Here is a 17,406-nt window from a genome sequence, read left to right as displayed (position 1 = left end):
CAGAGAGCTACATTGGTGTAACGACATGGACGATCAAGCCATTAGTCTCCAGGCCATCAAACTCTTACACAAAGCAGCCAGAATAGGGGCCAGAATCCCCATCATCCCCAGGTTTGCAGATAAAATTACTCATCCAATAAGCCTGGTTAAGATTTAATTTTAGAAACAAACAAGCCCTCCTCCCGCAGGCCCGCTTCTTCACATAGACCCGGAAGCTTCTTACAACGTCCTTAAGCGCACCCCAGTTTCTCCCCTAGGGCAGCTCTGGGCAGAGGAATTGAAGATTGAAACTCTACGCGTACAGGGTCACCATGCCTCAGGAAGGCTATTATCAGTGTGAAGAGGGTTCAGCACAAGGCAACAGAGATAATTCCAAGCATGAAGAATCTAAACTAATTAGTAAGAGGAAAATGGAAGCTTTCGCAGGTATGAAAGAGTGTTACAGTCACTGTATATTTTCTCACACTACCATGGTTATTACATTACAGTAGCATCAGGAGAGAGCAACAGAGATCAGAGTTCCACCATGCTGAAAGACAATCCTTGCCCTAAGGACCTTACAGTCTAAACAGACAAAAGGTTGGAAGGGGAACTGAGGCACAGAGTGAGGCTGTAACAGGGTGCTAGCCAGGAGGTCCTGAGCCAGCACTCTGTTAGCCCAGCTCCAATTAAGAAGCATTAATTGGGGCTGGCTGAATATGCCACACCTAATTGATAGAAGGGAAGCACCTGCGGGCCTCATTAGCAAGGGGGCTATATAGGGCTGGCAGGCAAGATGGAAGTGAAGGGGCAGGGGGTGTCCCTACTTGCTGGAGAAGCTAGTTGTTCCCTGGGGTGCTAGTGGTCTGTAAATAGAAGGCAGTGGGAGCTGAGACTGTAAATAAAAGGCACTGGTGATTGCATCCAGAAGAAGTCTCAGGCTGATTTGTGGGTGCAGGGGTTCCATAGTGCAAGAGTAATCAGGAAGGCACTCATCACATGGGGGGCTCATCCAGGATACGAGAGCCAGTGAAGTGGTTGGTGGCCCGAATATGGAGGAGACCCTGCAATGGATGGGTAAACAGCAGGAGCAGATGCAGCATGCCCTGCAAAGTTTTTAGCAGTCCCACCAGGCTGGGAGCCAGGCCCTACTGTCCTGGCAAGCAGAGCAACAGCAGAGTCTGTGAGAGTTCATATGGGAGCAGACTGGCATGCAACAGCAGCTCCTGCAAAGAGTGGTGAGTCCTGCAGGAGGGGATGGCACCTGGCCGCCGGGCTGAGGACTCTGTAAAATGAGCCCGGCGGATGATCCAAATGCCATTCTTGGGACCTTTGAGGGGGTAGCCATGGGTGCCAGGTGGGATAGGGCAACCTGGGCCCTCCAACTGGCTCCATGCCTGATGAGAGAGGCTTAAGCGGCCTATATGGCCTTGAGCAATGAGCAAGCCCAGAACTATGAGGTAGTGAGGGTGGCCATTCTAGACTCGATGGGCCTGTCTATAGAGCAGTACTGCCAAAAGTTCTGGGTGGCCTGACTGATGGTGGCGATGCAGCCCCGGACGTATGCCCAGAGACTAATGGACTGGGCCATATGCTGGCTGAGGCCAGAGACATGCACGGTGGGTGAAATGATGGATATGTTGGTCCTAAGACAATGACTGCAGAGCCTCCCTGAGAATATCCGCATCTGGGTGAGGTGTCATCAGCCTATCACCGTCGAGGCAGAGGTCAGGTTGACCTAGGAATATATCAAGGCAGAGGGTCCCCAGAGGGAGGACAGACCCCGTAAAGACAAGGAGTCAGGGAATAAAGAGATGGAACCTTTTCTGGGAAAGGCCCAGAGAGAAAGGGGGAGCCCCGAGGAGCGCCCAAGAGGCCCACCAAGCTTGTCTGCTGGCAGTGTGGGAGACCTGGCCATACAAAATGTGACTGCCCTGATATGGAGTATGGGTGGGCTGAGTTTTGTGGCTGGACTCAAGTTGGGGGGTAGAAAGAGGGACAGAAACTGTCCACCATCCCGGTGAGGATTGGGAGGAACCCCCAAACAGGCCTGGTAGATAGCGTGTCAGCCTGCTTGCTCGTACAGAGGGGGCTAGGGCTGGTGAAGCCGCACTGGCTGATCGTGGAGGCAAGGATGGCCCCTGAGTGTATCCATGGGACAAGAGGTCCTGCCCAGTGACCCAGGTGCCCCTCGAAGTGAGGGGCCGCTTCAAGGGGAAGCAGGTTGGGGTGCTAGAGGGGCTACCATACCCGGTGGTGTTAAGTAGGGACTGGGGCCCACTACCGAGAAAGAAGTGGAGAGGTGCCCTGAAGGAGCATATCCCTAGACCGAGGATCCCAAGTGGGTAAGATAAGCAAAGTCCCAGAGATAGCAAAGAAGAGAACCCTAGACAACAGAACCCAGATCAAGAAGACCGGCAGGAAGGGTGTATGGGGGAGCTAGCCAGCTTGAGCCCCTTGGAAAAGGAGAGGAGGCAATTGCAGCACCCCACAACACCACTCCCCAGGGAGGGAATGTTGAGTGGTGTGGGGGAAAACTGAGGCACAGAGAGTCCCACAGGATGGTGGGATGGATCCTGACCCCCTACTAAAAGTAAAGGGGATACAGGGGATGGGATGCTGCAGGGGTGCGACTGGTGTGATGACCTGCGGGCAGAGGCGGAACTGAGGGGCAGCCACCCCTCCTGAGCAATGTACATTTTGCAGGTAGGGGATGGGAAAAACCCCAGGAGAGGATGCCAGGGATTGCCTGGCCAAGAGCGGGGAACTTCCCCGGAGGAGCCCCCCAGGCAGAGGGGTCGAGGTCGGCTAGCCCTGGCGGCTCATAAGGGGGGAGGCATGTAACAGGGTGCTGGCCAGGAGGTCATGAGCCAGCCCTCTGTTAGCCCAGCTCCAATTAAGAAGCATTAATTGGGGCTGGCTAAGCATGCCATGCCTAATTGATAGAAGGGAAGCACCTACGGGCCTCATTAGCTGGCAATATAGGGCTGGCAGGCAGGCGGGCGGTGGAGCGGCAGCCGCTGCCAAGGGTGTGTGTCCCTTCTTGCTGGAGAAGCTAGCTGTCCCCTGGAGCGCTAGTGGAAGCGGTCTGTAAATAGAAGGCGGTGGGATCTGACACTGTAAATAAAAGGCACTGGTGATTGCACCCAGAAGAGGTCGCAGGCTGATTTGTGGGTGCAGAGGTCCCATAGTGTGAGAGCAAACAGGAAGGCTCTCATTACAGCGGCAGTGACTTGCCCATGGACTCACAGCAGAGCCATGAATTGAACCCAGCACTCCTGAGCCCTAGATCTGTGCTCTAGCCACTAGATCATGCTGTCTCCTTGCCACCAGCAACCACTTTCAAAATGAAGGGACATAATCTAACACTTTGCCCCCCAGGCAGAACTGGGATAAATATATAGATTGAAGTACTGGAGAGAGTCACTGAAGCCAATGGAAAAACATGAATTTGAAAGACAGCAAGGTGTCTTCCCAGAAGAAGGAACCAAAGTTGAAGAAGCAGCAAGAGTTTTTAAATCCTAGCTGGCTGAATAGCCCTTTACTGCTCCTAAAATATCTAGGACCAGGTGCTCAGAGGGTGTAAATTGATGTCACTCCTTTGGGAGAGGCCCAGTGACGGCAATGTACACCAGCTGAGGATCTGGCCTGTTATGCTCTTGCAAAATGCTTACCTGTGCCACCTCATTAACCGTCATTTCAGTTTTTACAGGCACTCGTCAACACCCATATAAGTGCTGAGGAGCTCAGCCATGGTGATGTGGCTGCCTAACCAGATGGGAAGAGTCAGAGCCTCGTTTGTGAAAATGTACAGAACAGCTGTCTCGGGAGCAGTAGAAGAAGTGAAGACACTTAGAGAACTCATCTGAGTGAATACACTCCAATATATGACTCGACCAAGCATAGTTGTGGTAAGGAGACATGCTCCCAAAAATTAAATGGGGGGGGGGGGAGGGTTTGAGGGAGATGTAAACATGTGGAAAGGGCTGGCCTTTTCAGGAAGTTTGTTAGCTCTTCTGTAGTAGCTATGCTGCTATTATAATTGTACAATGGTTCAGAACCTGCTGACCTCAATGGAAACATTATCTACTATGCTGTGCTGCTACAATTCCAGCCATGCTATTTTGTGCTTAGAAGTGAAACTATTTTTCAAAGCTTTAGCCACACCCAAGAAGGTACCTTTCACTTTCATCCACTAATTTTGAATATAGTTGGGGGTCTTAATTGGGCGCTTGGTCTAATTCAGTCAACTCACTCCAGGGAAAAGATGAGTTAATGGGGGCAAAGCTGTAATTTAGTTTATGAAGATGATGGCATAGGGTACAGGCTAAGGCAAAGACAGGTCCTACTATTGGAAGCTGCAGTGGTTTGGATGGCTCCTGGTTTGGAGATAACAATCAGCTTTGCTGTTCACAGGTAACTCATTGCTCACGCAGCCCAGTCAGTCCAGGGAGGGGGGAAGGGTGTGCTTTTGTTGTTGCTGTTTAGTATTTTGTGCTGTTTCAGTGGAGTTCCATAGGCAGTATCCATTGGTGCCTGTCTAGAGTCACGAGTACTCTATGGGTCCCACTGAAGGCAAGGTGAGTAGTTCTGTTGCCTGCAGCGGGCTTGGCTCAGCCTGTAGAGCAGTGTTCTCACTGCCAAAGCAGCAAGCTGTCGCATAAAGGCGGAACTCCAAAACAAAACGGGGTTTGTCCCTTTCTTGCTTTACTCTTTTACAACGCATAAAGGAGGCCTCAAACTGCTGCCTTTTTAAAAAAGTAATTGGCTTGGTTTTTTATATTAGAAATAACAGGTCTTGACGTCTCCATTTTTGCTGGAAGCCTAATGTGGTGATGACATCCAAAAATCTGAAACTTGCATGGGGAGGGGCTGTGTAGAGCCAGCATGGCCTAATGAATAAGGAACCTCGGTGGGCATCAGAAAACTCATGTTCTGGTCCCAGCTCTGCTACTGACCAGCCATTTGACCTTGGACACATCACTTAGCTCTGTTTCCCCTCTCATCCTTTGTCTTGTCTATTTAGACTGGAAGACCTTTAGGACGGGGTCTGTGTCTCAGTACCTGTCTGTAGCACAATGAGGCTATGACCTTGGCTGGGATCTCTGGGCACTACCGTTTACAAATAATAATGTTTAGTCAGATGTGTAAAACACACTTTATGGTGTGTGTATGTTATACACTGTTTAACTCAAATGCCTCACCAACTCTTGGGAGAAAAGCTTTCTCTGAAAAATGCGATATTGTCTTTTCTTCAAGAGAGCTGAACAATTTTCCTGCTCCTCCAAAGAGTTCTCCAGTAAAAACCAGAATATCAGACCTTGCTATTCCTAAGATTTCTAAGGTAAACAATAAGAACCTTTAAATACAGACTTGATCAGGCCATCTTTATATACCACTAATGAGCAGCAAACAGCAGAAATAAGAATCTGCTCCTTTGCAATCAGTCTTTAACAGTCACTGCTTAATACACCAGGGAACCTTTCCATGTATAATGGATTGAGTCATAAGGTGTCAAATGTCAAACACAGAAGAAAAGTAAACGCACTCTTCTTTTGTAAGACGAAACTTGACAAACACACACAGGCGCACCAATGTGTCAAGACTCTTGCAGCCAACGCCCACTGGCTTTTGTTTTAGATGCCATCTTCACTGGCTTGCCACTTTGTACCAACCAGCGTTCACTTACAATGTTCAGTTATCCAAGCAGGAGTCCCAGGAAGGCTGCAGCAATGCTGCTCGGGCAGGAGTTCACAGCCACTCCAGCAGAGGCCTCTCTCAGCCCTGCTACAAACAGTCATTTGCACTGGCATGCAAATTGCACTAAAAACCATCATGAGGGACAGTAACTGGCTCCCTAGTAAACCGTGTAAATTGGGGCAGGGGGGCAAATTGCCATTCGTACTTGTGGCTCTCACTACGGTCAATAGAAACCAAGGACAGAATTCGTCGCTTAGATTTTATTTCTAGTATAAGAAACTAAACTAGACAAAATTTTAACTCCTTTTAAAGCCCATCTTGGCCATCCCCTTCACAGTATTAGCATAAATAATGTTTTCCTATTGCTGAACAATCCATATTTTCCTGAAGTCACACTTCAAATGCAAAGATATTTGTCCTTTCCTGAGCTAATCAATATCTCAAGTGTACATGTGATTTTTTTCCAGAACAGTGATAAATGCTGCTCCCACTAGGCAAGAACTGGGGGCACTGGGAGAGCTATAGGTGGAAGTGCTGTGCTCACTTCTCCTATAGAGATGTTACAGGGAAGCAGTGGGCCCGAGCCTCAAATTTCAGATCCAGATTTCAAATCTCTCCAAGGCTGGGGATGTTCAGATCTGGAGTTTAGTTTATATCTGTCTCTAGCAGACACTGAGATGATGGGTCTTCCTTTGAAGAGCATGGGCTGTTGTTCATGCTCACTGAGGCGCTGATTCAGGAAAGTACTTGTGCACATGGTTAAAGTTAAACCCACACTAGTCAAGCACCTCCCTGAACATGGATACTTTCCTGAATTAAGGGCTGAGAGAACTGGTTGCAGAGTGCCTGCCTGCACTAGTCTATGTTGGGGCTCTTCTCAGTCCAGATGGGGTCCTAATGAATCACCAACACCAGCTCCAGTACCAACTGAGCTTTTTGGGGCTGACTAGATCTGAACCTACATCCCTTCAAAGAGCTAAAGAAATCCTACTCCAGTCTTCTCTGACCCTGTGACACAATTCACAGACATGGTTAAAAGACCTCTGATCCACACTGCAAAATAGAACTGAATTTCAACCACGTTCCCCAACACTGTTGATTTTTGCAGAGTAGATGGGACCTGTCTCTTTCATAGAGGCATGAACCAGAAGGGGTCAGGAGTTGAGATGTCCCTTAATGGTGATGTTGTTAACAATCTATGCACATTTTATGCAGAACACAGATGTAAGTATCTTTCATATAACATTCACACGAACTACGGAGCGGCTTCTGCCATTCCTCAGTGTGATGGAACATTTCACCACCTTAGCACAGCAAATAGTTACTATGGTCTGTTCTAACACAACTCACTGAGTTTAGATTGCAAGCTCTTCAGAGCTATGTGTTTGAACAATGGGGAGTCAAACCTCTGGCTGCTACTGAAACATGAACATGATATGTTGTTGCTGTAATTACAAGTGCTATTGACACATTGTCTAGCCAGGTGGTCTGATCAAGGTCTCATCTACCTGGATGTCTCCATTTGCTTGGCCAGTAGAATTTCTTCCCAGTGCCTTATATTTCCACAGTTCAGGCTTTCTCACTCCAATGGCTTCAGCTTGTCATTCTGCTGTGCAGTCTTCATTACCCTGGTAAGTTTATTTTCTTGCCATATGGTTTGATCCTTGCACTTTCACTATGTTTATGAGCTCTCTTCTCTCCACAACATGCCCATATCAGATTCCCTTTGCTTTCCTTGACCCACAATCTTACACAGTCTCTTCCCCTCACGCCCATATGCCTGGTCATACCCTAGCTCTCACTATCAGCAACACTCCTCTTCCATTCTGCTCATGATAATCTTATCTATACTGACCACTCCTTGGTTACGGTTGGACACTGAACCACCTCACCCCTCATAAAATTACCCTGTTTCACTGCTCCTAGAAACCTGATCCCACTAAACTTTTCATCTTGGCTTGCTCTCTGAATCCCTCCTTTCTTGACCCTTCTCCTACAGTTCTCTTACTTATGGTGCGAACTCTTTGCCTTTTACCAATCTGACCCTATCAAAAAACCACCTGTAGTACACACCAGCTCCAGATCATTACAAGCATGAGTTGAGCTTTATAAAAAATACACACACATCCCATCACCATATCCACTAGGAAATCTGTTCACGTACAAAGGGATGTTCTCAGCAATGCAAAATCTCCCTCTTCCTCTCTTGCTTTCTCTTCCTTGCCATTAATCCCCTTCTCTACTCATCCAGCTCATACTTACTTCTCAGCATTTCCTGGCCAAGTACAAGGGATTTGCTTCCTTCTTTAAAACTGTGATTCCCCCTAATTTGTCATGACATCTCCTCCATCCCGACATCTCCTGACTACCAGCCTGAAATCAAACTATCTACTGAGCAGGTGCCAATGATTTTGTTAATATTCTGTTCTAATGATATTTCATCAGCTAAATAAAAGGCAATCAGCGTGCATTGCAACAACTTTTTGAACAGAGTTCCACAACATGACAGGTTAATGGCTACACTTATAGAGCACAACATTTCTTTCATCAAATCTTTGGTCCTACTAAAGTAAATGGCAGAACACCGATTTACATCAGAGGGACCAGGAACAGATAGCAACTTGTATGTCTATATTCACATATTATTAAAACATTCACAAAACAAAATGTTCCACTGCATGGGCTTCTTCCCCTGAGGAGAGGATCAGAGCACAAACACATGCCAGATGTTAGTCACATTGCTTAATGCATGTCTGGAAGGCACTCAGATATACTATAGGTTTCAGAGTGGTAGCCGTGTTAGTCTGTATCCGCAAAAACAATGAGGAGTCCTTGTGGTACCTTAGAGACTAACAAATTTATTTGGGCATAAGCTCTTGGGGGGGCTAGAACCACTTCATCAGATGCATGGAGTGGAAAATACAGGAGCAGGTATAAATACATGAAAAGGTGTGAACTGCCTTACCAAGTGTGAGGTCAGTCTAATGAGAGAATTCAATTGGCAGCAGGATACCAAGGGAGGAAAAATAACCTTTGAAGTGGTAACTGTCTGAAATGGGCCACTCATTACCACTTCAAAGGTTATTTTTCCTCCCTTGGTATCCTGCTGCCAATTGAATTCTCTCATTAGACTGACCTCACACTTGGTAAGGCAGTTCACACCTTTTCATGTATTTATACCTGCTCCTGTATTTTCTACTCCATGCATCTCATGAAGTGAGTTCTAGCCCATGAAATCTTATGCCCAAATAAAGTTGTTAGTCTCTCAACTATACTATAGTGATGACTACAGCATAAGAACCTATATAGAATAGATTGGAGAGTTAGGAGCTCAAATCCCACTGAATTCCAGTGAGAGCTGGGCACCTTGGTAAATCCCAGCCCAAGTCATTACAATAAAAACGGCAGCATGGATTGCAACTGTGAAAGTGACTATATCATAAAGGCAGTAAGGGTCAGACTCTGCCATCCCTACTCACAGGAGTAGCACCTTACTCCAGGAGTACTTCCACTGAACTCAGGGGCACCGCTTTTGGAGTAAGGCACAGCCCGGCATGAGTAAGGATAGCAGACCTGGCACTAAATACCCAGAAGTGTGTGTTTTTTTTTCTTATGGATGCTGTGATTCTTGTTTATACCTTTTGGACCATGTTAATTAGACTTACCCCGCTCTGGCAGTTCAGAATTAACACTGCCAGAGCAGTGTGAAGGAATGATTGGGAACTAGGTTCTGGGAGTCCCTCATTCACCTTCTCTTATGAACTCCCCACATGTTTATGGACAAACAGCAGCCCTGCTCTTCACGCATCTCTCTCCAACTATTTTCTCCCTCTCCTTCCTGACAATGCCATTGTCCCTCAGACATTTCTGACGTAAGCCAGTCCCTCAAAACCTCTTTCTTCCCAGACCCTTCCTTTCTCTCCTAGTTCCCTGTTGCACTTTGCTCCCTTTTTAAAAAACCCTCCCTAGATCCTGAAACACTTCACCTGACATCCTAGCTACCACCTTTCCTACCTCTGCTAATTTCCTGAGAGAGTAGCCCTCATCTCTCCAACTACCGCAGCAGCATAAGTATGCTTCTCTGCTCCAGCCCTGGCACACAAACTGATTTTCTTTATAGACCAAACACCTTCTCCTTTCCAAGGACCAGGGTTCATTCTTCTCCTTGAGCCTTCAGCAGTCTGAAGTCCTTCCTGGACCTCCTACAGATCTGTGCAGGTGTCACTGCCTCCTTCCTGTCAATGTTGCATTCCTGCCCTCTTTTCTCTGGTGGTGGTAATTGTTCTGTACCACAGCCCTCTTTGGTAGAGTCCCATGAGCCCATTTTTGATCCTGTGCTATTTCCCATCCACCTTCTTTCTCTCATTTGTATACCTTATCGAATGGCTTTAGGCTGAGGCTACTCCACCATACATACATATTTCTACATCTTTGATGACCTGTGTCGTCTTCATAAGTTGAGTAAGCTAAATACCTGATAAACTTTTCCTCCATTCCCCTGCTGGACTTAGATATCCTGGTGTCACCAGTATCAGAAGAAACGTGAAGTAAGCCTTGACCTTGGTTTTGCCGTCTCCTCACACATTTCCAGTATCTACAGATTTTCCTATTGCCGCTATGATTGTTTATGTACAGCGCTGCCTTTACCTGAGCTCCACCTCTATTGGCATCCTCCTCCATGTCTCCATCTCACCCTACCTGGATTATGTCAGCTCCATTTTGTTGGCCCCTCTCTTCTCCAGATAGCAGCATGAACAGAGTGCCACTGACCACTTTCACAGGTGGACAGAGAAGCATGACCTCATCACAGAAACATTCAAATGATTCCACTTCCTCCCAACTCATTTCAGGATGCCTTCTTTGGTTTTTAGGCTCTCTGTGGATTTGCTTCTACCTACATCATTATGTCTGCTCCCACCATCTTGCTCAGGCCTTCTCTCTTTCCCATTATGCAGTCTCAAAGGGTTGAGAATATAATGGTCCATTCGCAGCCTTGACCAACGGGCACTGCATTCCTGCAACTCCAGCTAGCTTCAAAGCCCATCTGAAAATACATCTCCTTTCCCTTTGCCCATGTCTTCGAATTTATTGCTCTCTGTTTTTTTTACTTTCACTTTGTAGCTCTGTTATTTAACTCCATAAAACATTTCAAACACTTGACACAATAAAGAAAAACACTCTGTTGCAGTGCTCACTGAGTGCAGACCTGTCCATCTAAGTTAATAACTGTTTTGTGTACATAGTGTCCTGGCCCATCATAGTTCTTAGGGCACTGCACGGACAATGCTAGTTAAAACACCATAAACTAAACAAGATACAGTAAATAAACCACAATAGAAAGGTGCCTGTTTGCCACAGGGGGTGGGGGCACTTTTAAATAGAAAATGACTCTGCCAAAGTAGTTTTCAATTGCTGTTTAAAAGGATGGAATGAACACCAGTAGGGCGATAAGAGGCAGCATGGTCTAGTAGTTAAGGCACTGGACTGGGACTCAGAAAACTGAGACTCTGTTCCTTGCTGTGCCAGTGACCTGCTGTGTGACCTCATACAAGTAACTTCATCTCCCTGTACCTCAGTTTCTCCTCCCTCTCTCTGTGTCTGTGTTATCTACTCAGACTGTAAACGCTTCAGAGCAGAGTCTATCTCCTGTTAGGCTCCTCTTAGTTGGGACTCTGGGTGCTATAATTTAAACATAGTGACACAAATAATAAGGGGGAGTAATTGCTGCACCCTAAGGGACCAACAACACTTACAATAAGGTGCAAAGGGGGACCCCTCAAAGGCTGGGGGGCCAGCACAGTTGTTATTGCAGCAGCAATCACAAACCATGGACATGTCATCCACAAGACCTTTCTCAATTGCTGCTCTCAGCCTATTCCCCCTGCTTCATCAATGATACTTTCTAATCATCCATTAGGAGAAGTCCCCTGTCCTACCCTGATCTACAAGGACCTTGCAGGACATTAGAAGCAGCCTGACGCAGAGAGCTGTTGTGTTCAAATCTTTATTTTCATTCTATCAGCAACAGCTGGTTCCGCTTGACACCCAGAGCTTTGCCTTGCTTCCTCTTACCCACAGTTCTCCAGGCCAAGACAACAAAGCAGCAGGTGAGATCACTCAGGGCTTTGGCTAACACAATCCTATTTCCAAACACAGAGATTAAGGAGTGCTAGCCCCCTCTAACTGCAACCGCACAGAGTAGCTGCACAGCCCGTCCCACCTCAGAATGACTGGGTGATACTCTGGGCTCACTCGACAGTAGATGAGGGAGGGAGGGAGAGTGCTGGGGGAACAGGATGCTCTGTTTTAAAAAGCTGTGTTATTTTGGGAATCAGTCTCAAGCAAGGCACTTTGGATATGCTGGCCTGTGAATACTGCCACCTCTAATAAATATGAGCTAATAAATTATCAGTACCTGGAGTGCACGGTTAGAAGGGCCACACTGGGTCAGACCAGTGGACCAATAGCCCAGTATTCTGTCTTCCGAGAGTGGTCAGTGACAGGTCCTTCAGAGGGAATGCCAGAACAGGACAGCCAGTCTGAGCTTCTGGCAGTTGGAGGTTTTGGGACACCAAGAGCATGGAGTTGTGTCCCTTAGCAATTTTGGTGTATTGGAATTACAGCTGTGTTCAGCACCTGCTATTGTTTATATGAGGACACTTGGCTTTATTCATTGAAGCCCTGATCATGTAATTGTTTCTGAGTTTCTGAGCAGAGCCCAAGTGAATATTGGTACAGAGCCAGCTACTTATTTAATACATTATTTGTCGTGCCAGCATGTATCTTTTAAATAACGGGTAGAATGCTTTATAAACTGGGGGGTTATGCTGCCGGGCAAACTATTGCCCTTTGATTAAAGATGAAACCCACATGGCACAATAACACTCCCAGCCATTCCTGTTGTATTTGCCACTACATCTTTTGACTGAGGGCATTGGTGCCACTGGCTGTCAGTCACTTTTCAACCTCAGGGGCAATCATTTTTGACCCAGACTTCCATCCCATCTGTCTATCTCTGTAGACAGAGAGAAAATCTCAGTATTTCTAGTTAGTTAAGATACTTGTAGAAAATATATATACATAATATATTGTCTCACAAAGGCTTAGCTATTTCTCTGTCTTGTGAAAAGCATTAACTTTTACACATTTACAAGGTAAAGAAATAGCTAATATTAATAATACTAATAACTCTTCTAGTTCACTGTTTCTTCATTTGGAAATGCTAAAGGGTCTGACTAACTTATTCAAAGGCTCCTTTGCAACATTGGCAGGGAGGAAAATAGAAGAGGTGGTTCATCTATTGAATGTCACTTATGGTAGAAAGTCTTTCTCAAAGAGGAAGGCCTCACAATGTTTCCTAAAGATGGTAAGACTTTGGATTTGCAAAATCCCCTCAACAGAGAATGCTTTGTTCCCAGCTCTCACATGCTTCCTTCTGGGCTGTAGGCTCTGCATTGCTCCAGAGGTGTACAGCAGCTATTGTGGTTCAAAGATCAAAATTGGCCTTTGGTGTAGCTGGGGCTTGATCCATTAATAGCTTTGAAAATTAGGACCAAGGCTTTAAATTGGTGTTGGAAGCTGATTGGGAATCAGCAGAGGGACGTGAACACAGGCCTGATGTACTCACCGTGGCCTGAGCCACATAGACAGTGGGCAGCCACATTCTGTACAAGCTGAACCCTGTGTATCATCTTCACATTCAGATTCAAATACAATGAGTTATACTGATCCAGCCTGGTGATGACCAATGCATGGATCTCTGTGTTTAGGCCCTCAACTAGGAGGAAGGGACAGAGCTTCCTATCAAGCTGGAGGTGAAAGAAGGCATGCTACCTGGTTATCCAGGCTTAGCAAGGGGTCAAAGAGGAGCCTGAAGCTTTGCACGCATCAGCTGAATAAAGCTCCACTGACAGGAGGTCCCTGGGTCCATCAGACCCAAGCCAGCTTCATGAATGGAGAGGTATGGTGCAGAATTTACTGTTCAAAACACAAGGAAGACCTGCTGTTTACAGTGTTGTTGAAGCCGGGATGGTCCCAGGATATTAAAGACAAGGTGGGTGAGGTAATATCTTTTACTGGAAAAACTTCTGCTGAGGGAAGAGACAAGCTTTCGAGCTACCCAGACCTGAAGAAGAGCTCTGTGGCATTCGAAAGCTTGTCCCTTCCACCAACAGAAGTTTGTTCAATACAAGATATTCCCTCACCCGCCTTGTCTCTCTCATGAAGATATGTTGGATTTGGGTGAACACTAGTTAGAAGAACAGGAGTACTTGTGGCACCTTAGAGACTAACAAATTTATTAAAACATAAGATTTCATGAACTACAGCTCACTTCATCCAATGCATAGAATGGAACATATAGTAAGATATATATATATATATATATACATACAGATAAGTTGGAAGTTACCATGCAAACTGTGAGAGGCTAATTAGTTAAGATGAGCTATTATCAGCAGGAGAACAAAACTTTTGTAGTGATAATCAAGATGGCCCATTTAGACAGTTGACAAGAAGGTGTAAGGATACTTAACTTAAGGAAATAGATTCAATATGTGTAATGACCCAGCCACTCCCAGTCTCTATTCAAACCCAAGTTAATGGTATCTAGTTTGCATATTAAGTCACGAACCTATCCTTGCAACAAAGCCCAATACCAACTCTGTCCACATATTTATTCAAATGACACCATCATAGGACCTAATCACATTAGCCATGCCATCAGGGGCTTGTTCACCTGCACATCTACCAATGTGATATATGCCATCATGTGCCAGCAATGCCCCTCTGCCATGTACATTGGCCAGACCGGACAGTCTCTCTGCAAACGAATAAATGGACACAAATCTGACATCAGGAACCATAACATTCAAAAACTGGTAGGAGAACACTTCACTTCAGCCTCTGTGGCCACTCAGTAAAAGATTTAAGGGTGGCAATTTTGCAACAGAAAAGCTTCAAAAACAGACTCCAATGAGAAACTGCCAAGCTTGACTTAATATGCAAACTAGTTACCATTAACTTGGGTTTGAATAGAGACTGGGAGTGGCTGGGTCATTACACATATTTAATCTATTTCCTTAAGTTTAAGTGTCAGAGTAGCAGCTGTATTAGTCTGTATTCGCAAAAAGAAAAGGAGGACTTGTGGCATCCGATGAAGTGAGCTGTAGCTTATGCTCAAATAAATTGCAAAAAGAAAAGGAGTACTTGTGGCACCTTAGAGACTAACCAATTTATTTGAGCATGAGCTTTCGTGAGCTACAGCTCACTTCATCGCATGCATCCGATGAAGTGAGCTGTAGCTCACGAAAGCTCATGCTCAAATAAATTGGTTAGTCTCTAAGGTGCCACAAGTCCTCCTTTTCTTTTTGCGAATACAGACTAACACGGCTGTTACTCTGAAACCTGTCAAAGAAATTGGTTAGTCTCTAAGGTGCCACAAGTACTCCTTTTCTTTTTCCTTAAGTTAAGTATCCTCACACCTTCTTGTCACCTGTCTAAATGGGCCATCTTGATTATCACTACAAAAGTTTTGTTCTCCTGCTGATAATAGCTCATCTTAACTAATTAGCCTCTCACAGTTTGTATGGTAACTTCCAACTTATCTGTATGTGTGTGTGTGTGTATCTTTACTATATGTTCCATTCTATGCATCCGATGAAGTGAGCTGTAGCTCACGAAAGCTTACGTTCTAATAAATGTGTTAGTCTCTCAGGTGCCACAAGTCCTCCTGTTCTCTTTGCGGATACAGACTAACACGGATGCTACTCCGAAACTAGTTAGAAGGATATTAATTTTTAGGGGACTATCCTGTAAAATAACTGTTTCCACTCTAACAAATTTTTCAACCTTAAAACAGTCTTGAGACCAATGATTTCTTTAAGGTCTCAGGATATTTTTCCCACCTCCCTCTGGGCATCCAAGAGCCTTTTGTGCCAACAGGAGTAGTACACGCTGCACTGTGGGAAAGATTCTGCTGTCCGTTATAACTGCATAAATCTGCAGTAAAGCCTAGGCCCAAACCTGGGCTGCTGCTGAGGAGCACACACGGCCACTCAGGAGAGCACAGTTCAGGTGGTTTTTAAGACCGGTTTTCAGACTTCCAGTCCTGGGCTGGCTGTACCCTGAGTCTGTCGCTTGGTATAAACTGGAGTAATCTAAATTAGACCAGCTGCCAACAGCCCAAGGTGAATTTCATAGATTCATAGAGTTTAAGGCCAGAAGGGACCATCTGATCATCTAGTCTGACTGCCTGCATACCACATTTCAACAATTATGGTAGCCAGAGATCAGCAGGGAGTAGAGAAGCCACGATGACATAGCCAGCTCTGCACCACTGGAGAATCCCTCACAGTCCAGTCAGTGGGGTTAGGGCCCCTCTGTGCTAGCAAGGCAGTCCAAAGCTGCTGATGCAGCTGACAGTCAGGGCTAAGACTTCAGTGGAGTTACTGTGGATTTACACTGGTGTAACCAAGAGCAGAAGGGATGGTACAAATTAACTGATGTAATTTTGTCAGTGTTGCTGTAGGACTGCCCAAGAAGCATCAGACCCTCAGAAGGTGAGACGGGGGAGGGCTTGTTCTTTGCCCATCAGAGGAAAAGGAAACAAATGATTAAAAAGACAATCAGGTTGAAAAAAGGTGTGCTTGGGAGCTCAGTGCCTGGCTTAGCCTGGGGCATTTGAGACCTGCTGCGGTAAAAGGTTTGGTTCCTAAGGGAAGTGCTGACAAACCTTCCTTACAGTGCTACTATCAGATGGTAAACAAACAACTATTATCTGATGCCACTGGGAAGTCACCAGCCCCAAGGGCAGAGTGCACCAGTACTGACAACTGCTGCCAGCCTGGAGATCGATGGCTGGTCTGCTGCCTTGCTTCTCAGTCGGTCACTTACACTGGGGAGTCAGATCTTACAGGGAGCGATGCCACTGCTGTGCCACTCTGAACCCCTGCAGCCAGCCAGCCGCATACTACCCACCCCATCTGTTCTGTCATCCCTCACACACACCTACCTGCTGGCTCATGCTCTCACACACACTGGGCTATTTCCCTGTTGACACAGTGCATGTTACTCCCTCCCATTCATGCTACTCACACCAGTAAAAGAATATAGACATGTGTCTGTGAAATAGAGAAAGCTTCACAAGGTTAGTTTAGGAATCAGATCTCCCAGCAGTTCTCTAGGAGCTGTTGGCAGTTTTTTAGACTCTGGGTTGGGGGAGCAAAGAATTAATATGTCCTTAGGGGGAGTTCTAACAAGCAAAACAGACAGGGCCAGATCCTCAGCTGGTGCAAGTCAGCACAACTCCATTAACACCTGTCACACCATTTACACCAGCTAAGGTCTGGCCCAAAGAGTGCACTAAAGCACATAGTGGGGGGGGGGGGGGAAGGTGTGTTTCAAAATGTGGTCACTAACATGTTTTAAAATGCTAGCATAGACAGGGCAAGTTGGAGTTTTAACATCTCTAGACCTTGTCTATAGCAGGGTTTTAGCTGTGGCATTTTAAAAAAAAGACCCCTCTCTCCCAGTGTGGACATACCCTGTAAATAAAGGGTGCAGGTGAATAAATCCACCTCTTTGTTGACTACAGGAAGGGAGAACTAAACCAGTTGAGAAATCTCTCACACTTTTAACCGTATTAACAACTGAATTGTCCTTGCAGAGATTTTCCAAGCAAATTCATATGATTTTAAGGCAGTGTTTTCTTTTCACACCATGATCCCA

The 17,406-nt window shown here is 46.0% G+C and overlaps 1 protein-coding gene across 2 annotated transcripts in view; it reads right to left on the bottom strand.

Moving 5' to 3' along the window:
• The window catches only part of SLCO2A1 (solute carrier organic anion transporter family member 2A1), a 118,898-nt gene that overhangs the window by 67,685 nt on the left and 33,807 nt on the right, over window positions 1-17,406 (bottom strand). The gene's annotated exons all lie outside the window — the stretch shown is intronic.

Source organism: Lepidochelys olivacea, assembly GCF_965140295.1.
Source record: "Lepidochelys olivacea isolate rLepOli2 genome assembly, chromosome: 9".
Lineage (NCBI taxonomy): Eukaryota > Metazoa > Chordata > Testudines > Cheloniidae > Lepidochelys > Lepidochelys olivacea.
This window is presented reverse-complemented; position numbering and strand designations above follow the sequence as displayed.